The 16,912-nt window shown below is 37.7% G+C and overlaps 1 protein-coding gene across 13 annotated transcripts in view; it reads right to left on the bottom strand.

The window, feature by feature from the left end:
• PTPRD (protein tyrosine phosphatase receptor type D) overlaps positions 1-16,912 on the bottom strand; it is a 2,182,843-nt gene that overhangs the window by 1,520,587 nt on the left and 645,344 nt on the right. For all 13 annotated transcript variants that reach the window (XM_087869643.1, XM_045780711.2, XM_087869649.1 and 10 more), the window contains one exon: positions 1,108-1,216. The gene's annotated coding sequence lies outside the window, so the exon portion shown is untranslated. The remainder of the gene's footprint in view (positions 1-1,107; positions 1,217-16,912) is intronic.

Genomic DNA, 16,912 nt, shown 5'->3' with positions numbered 1-16,912 from the left:
ATTCCTTCTTTCACAAGTATTCTAAATCATTTTAATAGTTCTATAGAATTTCACAATTTGAACAAAAATCTATTTTATAATTAAGTATTTTGGTTGTTTATCATTTTCATTGCTATTAAGACAGACTATGAGAAACAACCTTTGCTCATATCTTTTCAGATATTCCTTATTTTTTTCCTTTACATTGTCACTAGATACAGAATTGCCGTGACAAAAGGAGAATTATTACATATTTGGTAAGTAGACTAAGTACTTACTGCATATTCTTTATATATTTTTGATAGTGCTTGTCCTTGTAGACTTAATTAGCTTACCTTCTTTATTAATATTTAAATCTGTGGAAGGCAGAAATTAAATGTGAATTAAAATAACATGTGTCTTGGCCTAGTATGTAAGTCTTGCAAACTTAAAAAATTAAGCTGTGTAATTTTGTCTCCCATTCCTTAAATCTATAGCCTATTCTACTCAGCCCACATAAGCTTCATATTGAGGTCCCTATGTGATGCATACCTTCTGGCTTATGAATTCATGAATGTACATACTTGGAGAATCATAATTAGAATACGGGTATGTCTGACCCCTACTTCTGATCTCTTGTCATTTAGAAACCAGAAGTCAAGGAGTCTTTGGAGTTACTGGATTATCTGCCTGCTCGAATTGCATGACTTTGGAAGCGACAAAATCTGGAGTCCTCAAGGCTAACTCAGCCCTCCTGTGCCTGTCATTAAGAAGGCTACAGAACAATGTGTCAATTTGCAATTTTTAATGATAACTTTGTTCCCACTTGGGTCACTTCTAGAAATAGGCTTCCCTCCTTAACCCCCAAACACTATGAAATTTCATCTTGCATTCTACTTGTAGTTCAGGCATTTTGACACCCAGCTCAGAAAGAAACCCCATTCATAGTTACCTGTTTGACCACTTAAAGAGGAAAAAAATATATCCTCTGACTTTAAAGTACGATACGATTTTACAACTATAATATTTTGAAGAAATGCAGTAGCCCAGTATTTTGAGAGGGTAAGAATCTTGCTGGAGTTATCTTCTGAGTTCCGTAGGTAAGAGTCAGAAAGATGCACCCATTATGACTTGGAGAACTGTACTCACCTAGAACCGAAGCCCATCACTTCCTTCAATGCTGGTGCCAAGATGCTGTCAGTCAGACACCCTTAACTGGAGTATCACCGGCCAGGAACTGCTTGTTTTTTATTCCTACCTGGAACAAAATACAGTGTCAGTCATTTTTTTTAATGTTCATTCAAGCGCAGTAAGATATTCATTATGTTATCTTTCCTTGTCACATTAGACACCCGTGTATCAGAATGTTCAACACAAAGAAAAGAAGTGTAAACTCTTCACCTCTATCATTTATGCCACAATGATTAATAGAGCAGCTGTTTAAGTCAAAGGGACCGTCTATATTTTATCTCCTATAAAACGTTTTTTATAAAAGATTATTATTACAGTGCCATCATTCTTATCCATTTGGTTTAAGTAATTGTGTTAATTTGTGGAGTCATTTTCTATATATTGTCCTTGGAGACTGTAAATCAAAATACCTTAAACCCCACAGAATATGTTGAAAATATTGTTTCCTGAATTTTTTTAACACCATCAAAAGAAATCTCAGTAGGAACCAATTTAGTAAGGCAATAGTTTTATGCCTGTACTACTTTATATTCTTCAACTTGTGAGATACTGATGAGGAACACAGATGCTTCCTCAAATGCACCAGAGTGTTGCTACTATGAAACATTAGACGAAAATAGAGCTTTTGACCAGATGATGGAATCACAGACTTAAAAACAAAACAAAACAAAACCTCAGAGCTGGGCTGTATGAAAGGGGTGTTATGGTCCTTTACTTCTCACAGTTGGAGCCACTTGACCTTCAGCGCTCCCAGCCTTGCTCCAGTCTGGTGCACAATGGGGTGGTTTAAGGAAACATAAGGAATCCAACAATATGACCTTCTTGTTGCAGTTCTGTCCAGGCAGCTCATGTGTTGCCTTTGCCTTTGTCCCCTCTCTGGCCCTTGGAGTTTGACTCTGAACTGAATCTCACGGTACGGATCCTGTTATTTACTGACCTTCCTCCAGAGGCTTACCGTGTACCTTCATCCTCAGGACCAGTTGATACGCCCTACTGTTTGATCCACTTGCCAGGGGAACCTCTTACCTCTTGTTGTACTCACTTCGCATTAATCACTTGTTTGAATCACCCCTTGACATCTGGTACCACCCTCTCTGAATGAACAATGCGGCTCCATGGACTTCAGCACAAGCAGTGAAATCTATTCCCCTAAATCCTAACCTTTCTGGTGCCAGGCTCTGAACCACTTCTTTTGTCTGATGTTGCTATTAAATTTAAGAGTTTTTCTATACGGTATAATATAAAAGGTACCAGAGAGACCCATTTCAGTTCTGTAATAGAAGTCAAATCTTATGAGTGAATATTGTTCTTTCCTTGTAGCCTTCTTAAAACTCAGATTTTTCTCATCTCACTCTGGAATCTATTTCATCCCCTTTATTTCTTCTGCTGCTTCCACAATAAGCTCTCATTAGCTCTCATTCAGATAATAACAATAACTTCCTAAATGTCGGTCTAGTGCCAACTGAAAACAGATGGCACTTTCAAATTAGAATAATTGAGGAGAGTCTAATAAAGAACCCATTACAAAACTGTGGGCTGCATGTAGGGAAACCACAAGGGAAGGTGCCACCTTGAGCCTGGCAGAGACGGGGACAGGGAGCAGTTACCACCATCTAGGAGTCAGACGTATACAGAGGGTCCCCTGGGCAAAAACAGTGATCTTCAGTTGGAAGTCCCAGGTAGCACAAGATTCCAGGATGTGAGGGAGCCCTAGGATAAAGCACGCTCATCTTCTCCTTTCTCTCTGGTTTCCTACCTATCCTACCCATGGGACAAACCACCTTGGACTCCCAAGGTGACGGAGTCTCCTGATGAACTCCATTCAAACTAGTTTCTAGGGTTAGAGAGTAGGGTGGAGAAAGGTAAAGAGCGAATCTGAAAGGAGACTAGAAGAAGTTCAGCAAACACTTATTCATACTTCAGAGCATGGGATTTGGAATCAAATTTAGGTTTGACTCCTGGCTTTACCTATGTGTGTAACTAGATAAATTTTTATAATTCTTGGTATCATTATCTGTATGATTCAGATAACATACTTCAGAGTTTTGTTGTTAGAATTAAATGGCATCACATAACTAGTACATACATATGTACTAAGTAGTTAGTATTAGCCACAGTGGCAGTAATTCCTCTAAAAATGATAGAAATCCAACTTAAAACACACTCTAGCCACACTCAACTCTTCAGCACTTGTAATGGACAGTGTATTTTCAGATCTTTCACAAGTGCTCTTCCTTCTGTTTAAGAATTTTGTTTTCTTCCCCTTCCCCAGCCAAAGAATCCCTACTCATATTTTAAAATTCATGAAATGATCTAAAGGTTCTCTTCAATTTCAGTAAAAGAAGATCTTTTGTGGGGGGGGGGTCTTTCCATTGCACATATCATTCTGCAAAGTAATCAGACTACGCCATCTTCCTATTTGACTATGACTTCCTTACAGGAAAGGTCACTTCTCACAGATTTGTATCCTCAGAAGGTGGTTCGTTGCCAGGTTCTTAGTAGATATTCAGTAAACATTAAGTCAATAAATGTGTATTACTAGAGTAAATCTGTTACAATGTAAGGAAAAGATCTGTCAACTTCTTTCCTCTTTGCCCAAAGGGCAAATCAATCTGTAACATGGTAGGTGGTGGGAAGTGAGATTATCATGGAAAGTCAAGACAACAACAACAAAAAAAGATCCCAAGGGAAACTCCAAACAGCTTTGCAATTTCTCCCTGGGACAGCCCTGCTGGAAACGTCACCTCATTCATTTCAAGACTGCCAGACATATTAGTACTGGTTGATTTCAAGCAGATAATTAGTAACTTATAAACTAACTAGGTAACTGAATACAAATACCTTGAAGTATCTGATGCATTTAAGTGATACAACAAGTTGAATTGTCAACATTTCCTCAATGACTAGCCCAACATTTCCCCCTGCAATTTAAAATACATATATTTATTGTTTTGTGAATAGGTAACACATTTGCATGAATCTAGGCCTCACAAAATGGTATATTTTTCTGTCACCCTTTATGTCACCATTGCCTCCATCCTCTCCTTATGCCACCTTCAACGAGACCAACTTTACTGGCATCTGAGAATTCTTGCAAAATTTCCTTCTACAAATACACAGGAGTATGTATATTATTCCCCACCCCACCCTCATTTAAACAAAGAAAAAAGACTGCATTCTTTTTCCACTATTATGGGCCTTGCCTTTCTCCCGTCCCAAGGAAACTAACTAGAGGTCCTTTTATATTAGTAAATAAACAACATCTTCCTTGTAGTCAGCTTCATGTCTTCCTATTGTTCTGATATACCTGAAATTATTTAGTTATACCCCACGATTTTTATTTTTCAAAACTTTTATTATTCTTGAGATTTAAAAAAAGTTTGTTAATTTGTATCTAAGAGGTAGATCTCTAGGGTAAATTCCTATGGGTGTGGAGAGGTCAAAGGTAAGTGCATTTGTAACTTTCAAGTATGTTGCCAAGTTTCCCTCCTTGAAAACGGAGCCAATTAATGCTACCAACACCAACTTCTGCTTGGGTGGGCAGACTTCTAGATTCTTGAAAATCTGATAGGTGAAAAATTTTAACTCTGTCATTTTAATGAGCATTTTAAAAATTATGATGTAGATTAAATATGCCCTTATGTCAGTTAAGGGATATTACATATCTTTCTGTGTGAAACTTCTATTAATATCCTTTGCAATTTTTAAGTTTCAAGTACAATTTAATGCATTCTTTCTCATTCTATGTACTTTCAAAATGAAGCAAAATCATTAACGACATCAGCAAAATTCCTCTATGTTAATGTTTTTAAAAGCTTGTGTTCCCAAGCTCCTCGCAATCTTACACTGGCAGCTAAACCTCACAACGAGGTCCCACAGCGCTCTCTAGTGGCAGCCTGCTCCATCGCATCTTCCCTGCATTAACTCTTGGGGCAAAAACGATAGGTAGATAAAGCTTGTTATCAAACTCTTCCTTAACCTCTAAGCCTCGCCTTAGTCTCCTCACCCCGGAGACAATACGGAACTGCACCCAGCCTGAAAACGAGGAGATATTAGAGCTACTTCGGCCCTCAAGGAACCAAGTTTGTGCCTGCAAATTAGTGGGTATCCTAATAGGCAAGATTCATTTCTTTTTTAGTAACCTTGTCGCCCACCCCGTTGCTGTAAAAATGGCTCTGGAGTATCTTGTCTCGTCTTGGGCTGCAGTACAAGCCTTGTTTCAGGAAGTCAGGCTCTGCTTCACCCTGCCCTGTACATCAATGAAATCAAAAAAGCTATTATCATCACTCTTCAGAATTCCAAGTAGTATCACAAAGTCAGTTCAGTCAGAAGCCTGAAATTCCTTCATTCCACAAATATTTCAAATATTATAAACACTGCTCTAGGCACTTGTGATTACTTCCAGTGAACAAAATATACAAAAAAAAAAAAAAAAAAACAGCAACAACAAACCACTCTGTCTTCTTGGAGCATATCTTCGAGTTGGAGGATGTAATCAGGAAGAGTGTAATTAAACAAATAACATGTTTCTATTGAAAGGTATGGGTCTGTGAAACCATGTGGGGTAGGAGGTGGAGTGCATGTTTCTCTTTAAACTAGAAAAAGAAATAATGGGTAGGCCTCTTTGGATGAAGATTTGAAGGTCTGGACACCATGTGGTTCACAGGAGGAGAAATCTTCTAGAACACAATAGTCTTAAGGCCATGGTCCTGCAGTGGACACCTGAAAGATGCCTTTTCAGGATTAATAGATCTTTTCACCCCTCTGCTGGGAGTGCTGCCAACTGCCAGCTCTAATCGCACCTGGAACTGCCTGAAGCTGGCCATGCTGCCTCAGCAAGTCCTCACTCAAATGCAGCCTGCACCCAGTTACAGACGTTGAGCATGAAGGTGTGGCCTAGAGCCGCTGAGCAGGACAGCTTCCTATGCTGTCGAAAGAAACCTTTGTTGAGGCTACATTGCAGCCCGTCTTCTGTTTGCTCATCCTTCTTTCTCCCCTTCTCTTTCACACCAGTTGATCCCAAAACACTCCCTATAAACTTCCTGCATGCTAATTTCTGCCTCCACCTGCTTTTATCTAGAGCAGCAAGGTAACCACGGCGCAGCTCATAACTCGATACAGCTACTCATTCTTTTCACAAACTTCTGTTGACTACCTACTATATGTTAGCACTGATTTTGATGTTTAGAATACAGCAATGAAAAAAATGCAATTTGTTCATATGTAGATTATAGCAGAGAAGACAAAAATTATATATATACACACACACACACACTTTATATATCATTAACAATAACAGCTAAGGAGAAAAAGCAGTCAAAGTGTAGAAGAAATGTGTGGGAAAGGTTGCAGTTTTAGACATGGGACTGAAGTAAGTCCTTACTAAAGCCATATTTGAATAAAGGGAATTGAATAAAGGGAATAAGGGGGTCAGCCCTGTGGGTACATGGGAGGAAAATGTTCCAGGTGTAGGCAACATGAACAACAAAGTCTGAGTATATTTGTTGTTGTTATTGTTTTAGAAAAAGAGCAAGACACTAAGTTATTTTGGAGTGGGTTGAGAGAGAAAAATAAGAAGAGCTCAGAAAATAACGAATCTGGGGCGCCTGGGTGGCTCAGTTGTTAGGCATCTGTCTTCGGCTCAGGGCGTGATCCCAGCATTCTGTGATTGAGCCCCATATCAGGCTCCTCCACTAGGAGCCTGCTTCTTCCTCTCCCACTCCTCCTGCTTGTGTTCCCTCTCTCACTGTCTGTCTCTCTGTGTCAAATAAATAAATAAAATCTTAAAAAAAAAAAGAAAAAAGGAAAAGAAAATAACAAATCTTGAGAGTAATCATCTAAAGATTACTATAGAAATTAGACACAAGTTTTTATTCCTAATGAGATGGAAAGCCAATGAGGGATTCAGGGCAGATAACAGACAGAACCACCTTGCTGAATGTTGAGAAGAAACTGAAGTGTGTTCAAGTCAGAAGCAGAAAAATAAGACTATTGCCTCAATCTAGGAAAGACATGATTAGGGCAGAAACAGTGGAGGTGGAAAGAAATGGTTAGAATATGGCTATGTTTGAAGATAGAAAACATAGGATTTGTAAACAGATTCCATGTGGGGTGTTATTGAGAGAGCTAAAGCTTAGCTCCATGGTTTTAGATCTGAGTGAAAGGAAAAGTAGAGTTGGCCTTAACTCAGAGAAGGAGGACCACCAAAGCTTAGGGGGGATTATCAAGAGATCCATTGTGGAAATGTTAGTTTGACAGTGTTAGTTTCATTAGGCAATCAAATGAAGATATCAAAAAGGGAGCTGGGTATTGGAGATCCAGGGGGAAAAGTGTGGCTGGAAATGTCAATTTGGAAGTCATTAGAACATAGGTGGTATTAAAAAGCCCTGGGATCCAGTGACATCACTGAAGGAGTGAGTCTGTTTGGAAAGTTAAGAGGTCCAAGGACTGAATGCTTGGGTAGCTCAACTATGAAATACCAGCAGATGAAGAGGAGACAGCAAAAGAGAATGAAAAGGAATAGCTACTGAAGTATGCAGGGAAATTAGAGAGGGGTTCCAGATGTCAAGAGAAAACAGTGGTTTGAAGAGGAGAGAACATTTAATTGTATCAAGTGCTGCTGGTGAGTCAAGCAAGATGAAGACCAAGAGCTGTGCAGTGTATTCGCAGCATAGAAATCATCGATGACCAAGACAAGATTCGTTTCAGTGAAATGGTAGGGGAGGATGCTAGAATGGAGAAGCCAAGACCTATGTGGAGGGGGGACACTGGAGAACATATGATATTTTCATGTGCACATTTATTAAAACTGACTAGATTATGTCAAAAAGCCAACCTTAATTTTCAAAAGATCATAGTGAGAGAACACGGTCTATAGGACTTCAAAGAAAATAAGTTGAAAATCAATACCAAAAAGATACAAAATTCACCTATATATCTGGAAACTTAAAAACACATTTAATAACCCAAGAAATATTAGTTTAAATTTAAAATAATAAAATCTGAATGTAACAGAATTACTTCACATTAAAACTTGAGAAGCCCTTTAGAGCCCTTATTCTTTCTGTCATGCTCCACTTCCACAGGCTGAGTACGCTTCTAGCAAAGTATGTAAAATAATTGGTCATGCAAACAAAATCACTATCTTATACACCATTTATAAGATAATTTGACTATTTGCTCATCTTCCCCACTGGACTGTGGAAAGTTTAAGTGCAAGCATTTATCTTGGAAATCTTCAACACTTGCCAAAATACTTAATAAGTGTGTGGTACTCAATGAATGCTTACTTAATCAAAGGATGAGGTGAATTTGTGGACAATTAATGGTCTTACACATTGATAAGCATAACTGGGGGATGTCCGAAGGTGTTTGTCCAAAGCTGGATTAGTAAGTGGCATGTCAGACTCAGTTAAACTGTGTGGAATTCTTTTTTATTTGCTCTTTAAACTATCTGCAAAAATAAATATGCAGAAACAGCTCAGGGTTGAAGAGCTGCTTATCAGTCCCCAAAACGGATCCACTCCTGAGGCTTGCTATGACCTTCTTCCTGGCTCTTACTGAAGCACTCATCTCTTGACACACTTTTTCCTTATTGTAGGTCTCCAAGCTGCTCATCCCAAAACCTCCCACACAAATACTGGCTTCCTGGAGTGTAGCTGGACCAACGCAAAGGCTGGGAAGGTTTACAAATTTCATAAATCCACTAACACAGTAATAGACATCTAAGCTGTAAAGTCACAAGTATTGTTTTTTCTTCAACCATGCCTGAAATATCATAAAAAGGTTTTCACAATAAAATCAGAAGTAAAAAGTCATACGAATTTCTCTGCAACATAAAACATATTTTAATTGAAGCAAAATATTCTGTGAAGCAGAACTGTGAATATGTGCTGACTCATTATCATTTTTATAATGCAAATGACAGACTGAATAATGATTATATATATTAAACTCCTGATTTTGTTAAGTCATGCATATAATTCTATTTGCTTGTGAAAACCAAAATTAAAGATTTTTTTTAGCCCAAGAACCAAGAAATACAAAATAAATTTTTTCTAAAAAATAACTTGGACGAGCTGAAATTTGACACTTTTCTTTATCATGTATTTCTACATATAGAAAAGGACTGTTCAGTATGGTGAGCAGTTCAATGATAACAATATGTCGTTAAGCTTTCAACAAGGTACCTTGGGATATAATGGTAAAATTTAGGTGTCCAAATCCTTTGCTAGTTATATTTGACATGTGCTCTCTAGATAACAATAACAATAGGTAACAAGTTAGATTTTCATTCTGACTCTTGGTTCTAAAGATTAAAATCCCTAAAGTTAGCAGTATTGAGAATATGTCATCTTCCAAGAGATCTTTTCTTCCCTTAACATTTGTGAAACTAGATAAATTAACATCGCAGATAATTTGTGTGATGTGACTATCAAGGCTATTTTATTAAATTGGCTATATCTGAGAGTAAATCTCTCTCTACAGAGAACACATCAAAAAAGATGACAATAAGGGAGAGGATCATTAAGGAGCCTCATTACTCTAGAAGGAATCTATGAGTTTCTTTGTTGGAAGAATAACCTGCTTGCAGAAGATCACTATTTTTTCTTCTTCTTCTTGACTTTATCAAGAAACAGGACAGAAGGAGAAAACAGGCAAAATGAAGAGAAAATTTAGGCACAAAGTTACCTAGATGTTTACTGATGATCCTAAAATGTGCTATTATTTGTTTGAATGGTGTCGACTTCAGCATTTAAGACTCTATTGAAAGTCATCTTCTTTGTAAAGATGAGGCTATCACCCTCAAAGTTCAGTTAGTTGTTCCATTTACTTCTAAATTGTTCTGTCATTCTCTATCAATTCTACTCTCTCACTGTATTTTAACTTTAAAAAAATAGCCATGCAGGGGCGCCTGGTGACTCATTCAGTTAAATGTCGGACTTCTGGTCAGGTAGTGATCTCAGGGTCCTGGGATTGAGCCCCACATTGGGCTCCATGATCAGCAGAGAGTCTGCTTCACTCTCTCCCTCTGCTCCCCTCTCTGTCTCAAATAAATAAATAAAATCTTTAAAAATATATAGTCATGGGGCACCTGGGTGGGCAGTTGGTTGGGTGTCTGACTCTTAGTATGGGCTCAGGTCATGACCGCAGGGTCATGAGGCCAAGCCCTGCATCAGGCTCCACGCTCAATGTGGAGTCTGCTTGAGACTCTTTCTCCCTCTCCCTCTGCCACTATCCCCATGCTTTTTCTCTCTCTAATAAATAAATAAATCTTAAGAAACAACAAAAAAGCCACTATCTTCCCGAATTCAATCAAGGTACTCTAAGAAGGATATGCATCTCTTATCGCTGTCACTCTTTTCTCCTCAAATCTGCCCTCATCCCAGTCCATCTCCAGTGCTTAATATCATGCCCAGAAAACAGTAAGTTCATTTGAGTGTTCAGTGAAAAAAAATGATCCAAGAAAGCACAAAACAATGTAAAAGATATAGGCAGCTAAGTAAAAATTTAAGATAGGTTAGGTCAAATATCCTCGTACTGTTAGCTTCTCCTTTTCTGTGACGGGTTTACCCAATACTCTCCTATAATCATTTATCTTACAAAGGTAAAGTTTTAAAGGTTAATGTGCAATATTTAAAAAAAACCTTTCAAGAAGTCTATCCAAGCAATTTATGTGATGCAATGGTAATAATTTCAAGAATATTGTTGTAAGAGAAAAGCAAGTGTTATCAGCCTAACAACAACAATATTAAAAAATTGGCAGTATCCTAAGACATGATCACAGCAGTAAGTACAAAGGAAAAGATTGAAAAGAGACATTACAATAAGAGGATAATTACATAAAACAAGAAGACAGTCATAAATTATTTGGGTTTTGGGTTTTTTGTTTTTGTTTTTGTCTTAAGGTTATTTGAGATGAAAATAATACATTCAGTAGTGCAGTTACATGAGTAAAATAATACTTAAGTGCAGCAAAGAACACTGAGTTCATGCAATGGCAGGATGATGGATCTAAGACTTCTCTTGTGGAGCGAAGGGTCACCAATGTGAGAAAGCAAGATGTTTAAAAAGGGAAATTTTAAGTTCAACCAGGAGGGGAAAATAATCGATGATTCTCATATGTTTAATTTTCTCCTCCTAGATATGAGCAAAACTTTTCATGTTTGATTCACCTTTATGAGTTTCCTATTCTTCGTATGTTTAGCAAAGTGGTAGTTACTTCTAAACATTTCTAAGAGATTTTTAACATTGATAATATATTTAGAGTTAAAAAATTGACCCAGTAGGGCCTTTTAAAAAATTATTTCTTGATGAAATCTATAGTTTATAAGATATTTAAGTTGATTTTACTAAGCAGTAACAATTTAGTGATTTGCCCAATCACCCCATTACTTCACTTCATTGTCCATGTGCGCATTTCTCCTTTCTAACATCTCTAGTTGGATGTTGAAGATAGCTTTTTACCCTCATGTCTAAGGGAAGAGTCACATGACTTAGGTGAAGCCAATTACCACATCTAGCCCCCTAGCCACATTCAGGGGTGGGAATGTTCCAAGTCTACACTTCTGCTGGAAACTCTGAGAAAAAGATGCTTTGTCATCCTTCATGAATGAGAACAGAAAGTATGCAGCCCTAAGTCATGTCTCATCTTGAGCCAAGTTATATAACCAATTTTATATTAATGACAATGCTCTGAAGAGCAGCTAAACACAAAAAAAGGGGATACTTGGTTACCCCATTTAATTACTGTACCATGGCTATTCTAAACAATCATCACAAAATATTTTAGCTTAAGCTAATACATTTCACTTTTCTGTATAAGCCAGTATGTACTCAGTTTTTTGGTTCCTCGCAATCATTTCCCTAATTTTGTCTCTTCACATAAATACGGTCTCCCTCAGTTGTAACTTCCAGCCCAACTTATATGTATCAGTCACACCTTATGTATCATTTTAGGTTTCCTTGGCCTTAACTTGTCTTCTGTCCCAGCTGCCACTGTGGGAGTTCTGTGAGCTGTGACTGACTTCCTGCTGAGCTGGCCTAACAATGATGTATCTTGGACTCATACCACACCTCTCATTCTCTGCCTGTGACTTCCATGTTGCCATCTACACGGGGGAGGCTGTGAAGTCCTTTACAGCAACCACACATGTTCAAGCCAGAATTGTGGGGATTTAATTTCCCAAGAGGCAAAGCTTTGACAATGGGCTATGGCATCTGGCGGAGAAATTACTTCCCCTTTCCTTCCTTGGAAAAATTTCCCTCAAATGCATTTTATTTGGCATCTCAGGAAAAACAAAACAAAACAAACAAAACAAACAAAAACACTGGGTATCAAACAATCTGTTGAAGTTCTGGCTCAGTAATGCATCTTTTTATTGTATTCCCCTTTTTCCTTATTCTGTGTGTCCTTCATTTCTATTCCACAGGAATGTCTTTCGTAACACTAGCAGCACATAATCTTTTGTTCTGATTTCTGGGCAAACAGGCTTAACGCAGTTGGAACTATGCATGACACTAGAAAGTAGAATGAGGAAAGGATTTGGGTGCAGAATTACTCACTGGTCTGATATAAGAGATTCCATTTCTGCTGGTAATAGGGTGGTGATAATTCATGGAATGCAAACATATCCCAACTACTAGGGCTTTTACCTGTGGTTAGTTAGAATCAAACTGAGGAAGAAGGTGAAATACTAGCTATTTATGGTCCTTAACGGTACAGACACAATGATAATTGTGGAGGGATCTAGCTTTTGTTAGATGAATTAGAAGCCTTGAGAGAGAGAGAAAAAAAAAAAAAAAAAAAAAGAATGATAGGCTCAGGGCATGCAGCCCCAACCCAAAGTAAGCTGTAAAAGCCTGAGTGTGGGTCGCTATAGCAGTTTTGAAGATATTCCTGTCCCCTAGAATTAAAAGGCAAACTTCACTGAAAATCAGACCTGGGACTTAATTGCAGACTTAGAGCTGCAAAGGACACTATAGGCTTGGTAGATCTCTAATGAAGGTCTGGTGCTTACACAAAGCAGTATGGGAAACTTGAGGGACATTTTAGTGAATGAGCTTGTGAATTTAAACTCTTAAGTTCCTCTGAATCCCCTTAGTCAGAAAAAACAAACACACAAACAAACAGTACTCTTAAACTCTTAGAGAAAAGTTATACCTCCATTTGCCTTGGGATGTACAAGGACCTTCCTTGGAATAGGTTCCTCAGAAGATAATGTTATTCTCCTCAAGATCCCACTTTACAGCCTCTTTTTGCCCTCAAAGGCTAATAAGCAGAGTGAGGTCTCAGCACAGCCTGACCGGAGAAGGACAGTCTCTGCTTCAGAGGGAGATAGCTTATATACTCAAGATTAAACATGTTTACATCTGCTGTGTTTAGTAGATCGAGAGAGGGGTCAATGTAAGGCTAGACATGAGGAGAATTTGACATAGAACTTACTCGTGTTTTGAATTCAGTGTTTTGGCAGGAACACTTGGCCCTAGACCAAATGTGTGTGTTGGAATAATTCTCTGAAGCTTACACATAATCATGGCCTGTGGTAAATGAACTAGAGATGTTAGGACTCTTTTCTTTCTTTCTTTCTTTCTTTCTTTCTTTCTTTCTTTCTTTCTTTCTTTCTTTCTTTCTTTCTTTTGGCAATGTTTTAAGGAAATCTAGAGGTTTAGAATGGTAGGAAAATCTCAATGAATCTATGAGGTAAGATTTAAAAACTCACCACCTGATATTTATGTCCCTAGGAGAGCCTAGAAGAACCAATATGATTTAAGCAGTGAAAGGTACATTGGTGAAAAGGGGAAAGGGTAACATTGAAAAACTCAATGGTAACTATATTCTACAGTACAGGTTGAAGATGGGAGATTATCAGGCTCTGCAGTATCAGGGAGGATAATGATAAGACTTCAGAATGGAATCCAGGAAACTATCTGGAATGGCTGCAATGGAAGCAAGGTCGATATATATAAAGATATAAACACTACAATGTGTAGTAATGCTCGATTGACTATCATGGCACCTTCATCCACAGGTACTTTTAGCAATGACTGATAGATCAGTGTTTCTAGTGACAAGGCTTATAGGTAACTGACTATTGTTCAGTTATAAAGTGGGAGAGGGGAGACTGAGCAGAAAGCTGATATCAGTCTGTAATGGAAAATTGTTGGTCTCTCACCCATTTTCTACAACCAAGTCACATCACAGACTTCAGAGTCCATTGATTAAATGACAGGCTGGCTCCTATTGAGAAAGTATCCTTCAATATCACTACCGATATGTAACAAACATTTCTCCTTCCCCCAATAGTTCTAGGGCCATTTGCCAGGGTAACTGTTCACTGGCAAGAGGCAGATAGAGAGTTTTCTGACTTTTTTAAACAGGATCTAACAATGAAAATAAAGCACTTGAAATAATCTCATGGACCTGTGGTTAGAGTGAAGACTTATGGAGACCAGGGGATAAATTAAGTTTGTTCCAAGTTCTTTGCACAGTCTTCCTAATATGTTTGTAGATTTGACCGTTATTTCGCTGAGAATCACACCTGAAAATTTCATAAATGAATATACAGCAGTGATATACTTAGCAACTAGAAGAGTTCTCACATTGGTTCCCAAATCTGTGGGGTAAGGGATATCATGGTGGAAAGAAAAACTGGAAGCCCCTTAGAAGATCCCCTACCTTTATTTTAGCCAAGAGAGTGAATCATATGCAACAACGAACCTTATAATTACAGAAATTAGTGCTACCAAAGACCCGAAGAATATGAAAATGGTGATCTACATCATATTCCCAATTTACCTGATGCGTTCTTATTTAAAAAAAAAAGTGTCATGATTGAGATTGGCTAAATGTATGTGTCACTTTGCTGGATATGGTACCCAAACAGGTAGTCAGAGATTCTGCATGCTTCTGGGAGGGTGTATTAATAGGATCGACATTTAAATCAATGGACGTTGAGTAAAACAGATTGCTCTCCATAAAGTAGGGGGGCCTCACACTGACTGGTGAGGGTGTGGATAGATCAAAAGACTGACTTCCTACAGCAAGAGGGAATTCTGGCAGCAAACAGCCTTCAGACTTGAACTGCAACAGCAGCTCTTTGCTAAGTCTCCAGCCTGATGGCCTTCACATTTGAACTGTAACTTTTGGGCAGCATAATTGTGTAAGCCAGTTCCTAAACTGAATCACATGCTTTCTCCTGACACAAACACACACGCGCACACACACACACACACACACACCTGGTTCTATTTCTCTCAAGAGTCCTAATACAATGATAAACTACCATATACTTCAACAAGTTACCCTGCAGGATGTGGTATTTTAACTGCAAAAACTAACACCATCTCTGACTTACACTCAATGAAATCACCCCTTTTCTCTTATTGCAACTGTTTCTGAAGCAAACAGTCTTGCATACACTTGAACTAGTTTTTGTAGGTGTGACCTGTCGTTGCCGTTTCTCATGCCCATGCTACAAAACTCTTATTTCCTTTCCAAGGGTTTTGACATGTGGCATATGATACACAAATTATTTGGGATATATATGGGAGATAGATGATAGATAGATAGATAGATAGATAGATAGATAGATAGATGATAGATAGATAGATAGAGACACATACACTCAACATTGCAAATAACCTTTGAGCTGCTATGTGTACACAAGTAGGATTTCTTAGTAATAGTTTTTAAATCATATTTTTCATCCATTTATTACCTCAAAGGACTCTAATTATTTAAGACCCTAGATTGCAAACCTTTGCATTATAAAAAGTCCTATTAATAAACTCTGCTACTTAGAGGGTCATATAATTGCATCATATCTTTTCCTATTACATTGGTAATTATTAATTTTAAAAATATTAACTTTAACAATATTCTGACGGTAAGTGCCACCACTGGTCGAGGGTGGTAATTAAAAATGTTCTGACATTTTGAGCATGTCTCTTACATCAATACTGGTCAGAGGAACAGGGTTCCTAAAATGTATAAGTGGCAAAAATCAATTTTGTTCCTGGTTTAAAACAAGAATATCAAACAGGCAAAAATAGAATATCTATCATTTATGAGGCCATTGAATAAGAAATCTATGAATATTAACTAGTTTTCTTTTTAGTAAAGTACAACAATGTACATATAACATTCAACGCATATGAAATAATAATCCTTCGACATGGTACAGATCATTTCCCCCACAGTAGTTTCCATCTATCTTTCAGAATATCTGTGTACTAGGATTAGAGTAATAGATACAAGTAACTATGTAATGTTATAAGTAGAATTCTCCTTCACAGGGCTATTTTGCTTAGCTGGAAAAGATTACTAAGAAGTGAGATCAATTTACATTTATCTGGAATTAGATTCTAGGATGAAGAAAAATCTGTTTCAATATTAAACGTCTTTTAAGGGTAAACTACCCATTTCAGTTCATCTTGTGAAAGAAAAAATTAAAGGCCTCTTATTAATATATTATATATAAAATGGGATCAAACTAAATACAGAAAACCTTGCATTTTAGGTAAGCAATCTAATAGAGGACAGAGACACAACTTCCTCCCATGATGAAGTAGAAAGTCCTATAGAAAAGTATTCAGGTCTTCTTAAGTAAACTCTCCATCAAGGGATGGAGGGAATTATCCAGAGTTTAAGACTGAAAGGATAGTATCCAATAGAAAAAGAACAAACGAATTAATAAATGAATGGGTACAAGGTAGAAGAATTCTAAGTGGATTATCATCCCGGAAGTACCCCAAAGAACAT

The sequence above is a fragment of the Ursus americanus genome, chromosome 18, assembly GCF_024610735.1.
Source record: "Ursus americanus isolate L20-20 chromosome 18, mUrsAme1.1.p, whole genome shotgun sequence".
Taxonomy (NCBI): domain Eukaryota; kingdom Metazoa; phylum Chordata; class Mammalia; order Carnivora; family Ursidae; genus Ursus; species Ursus americanus.
This window is presented reverse-complemented; position numbering and strand designations above follow the sequence as displayed.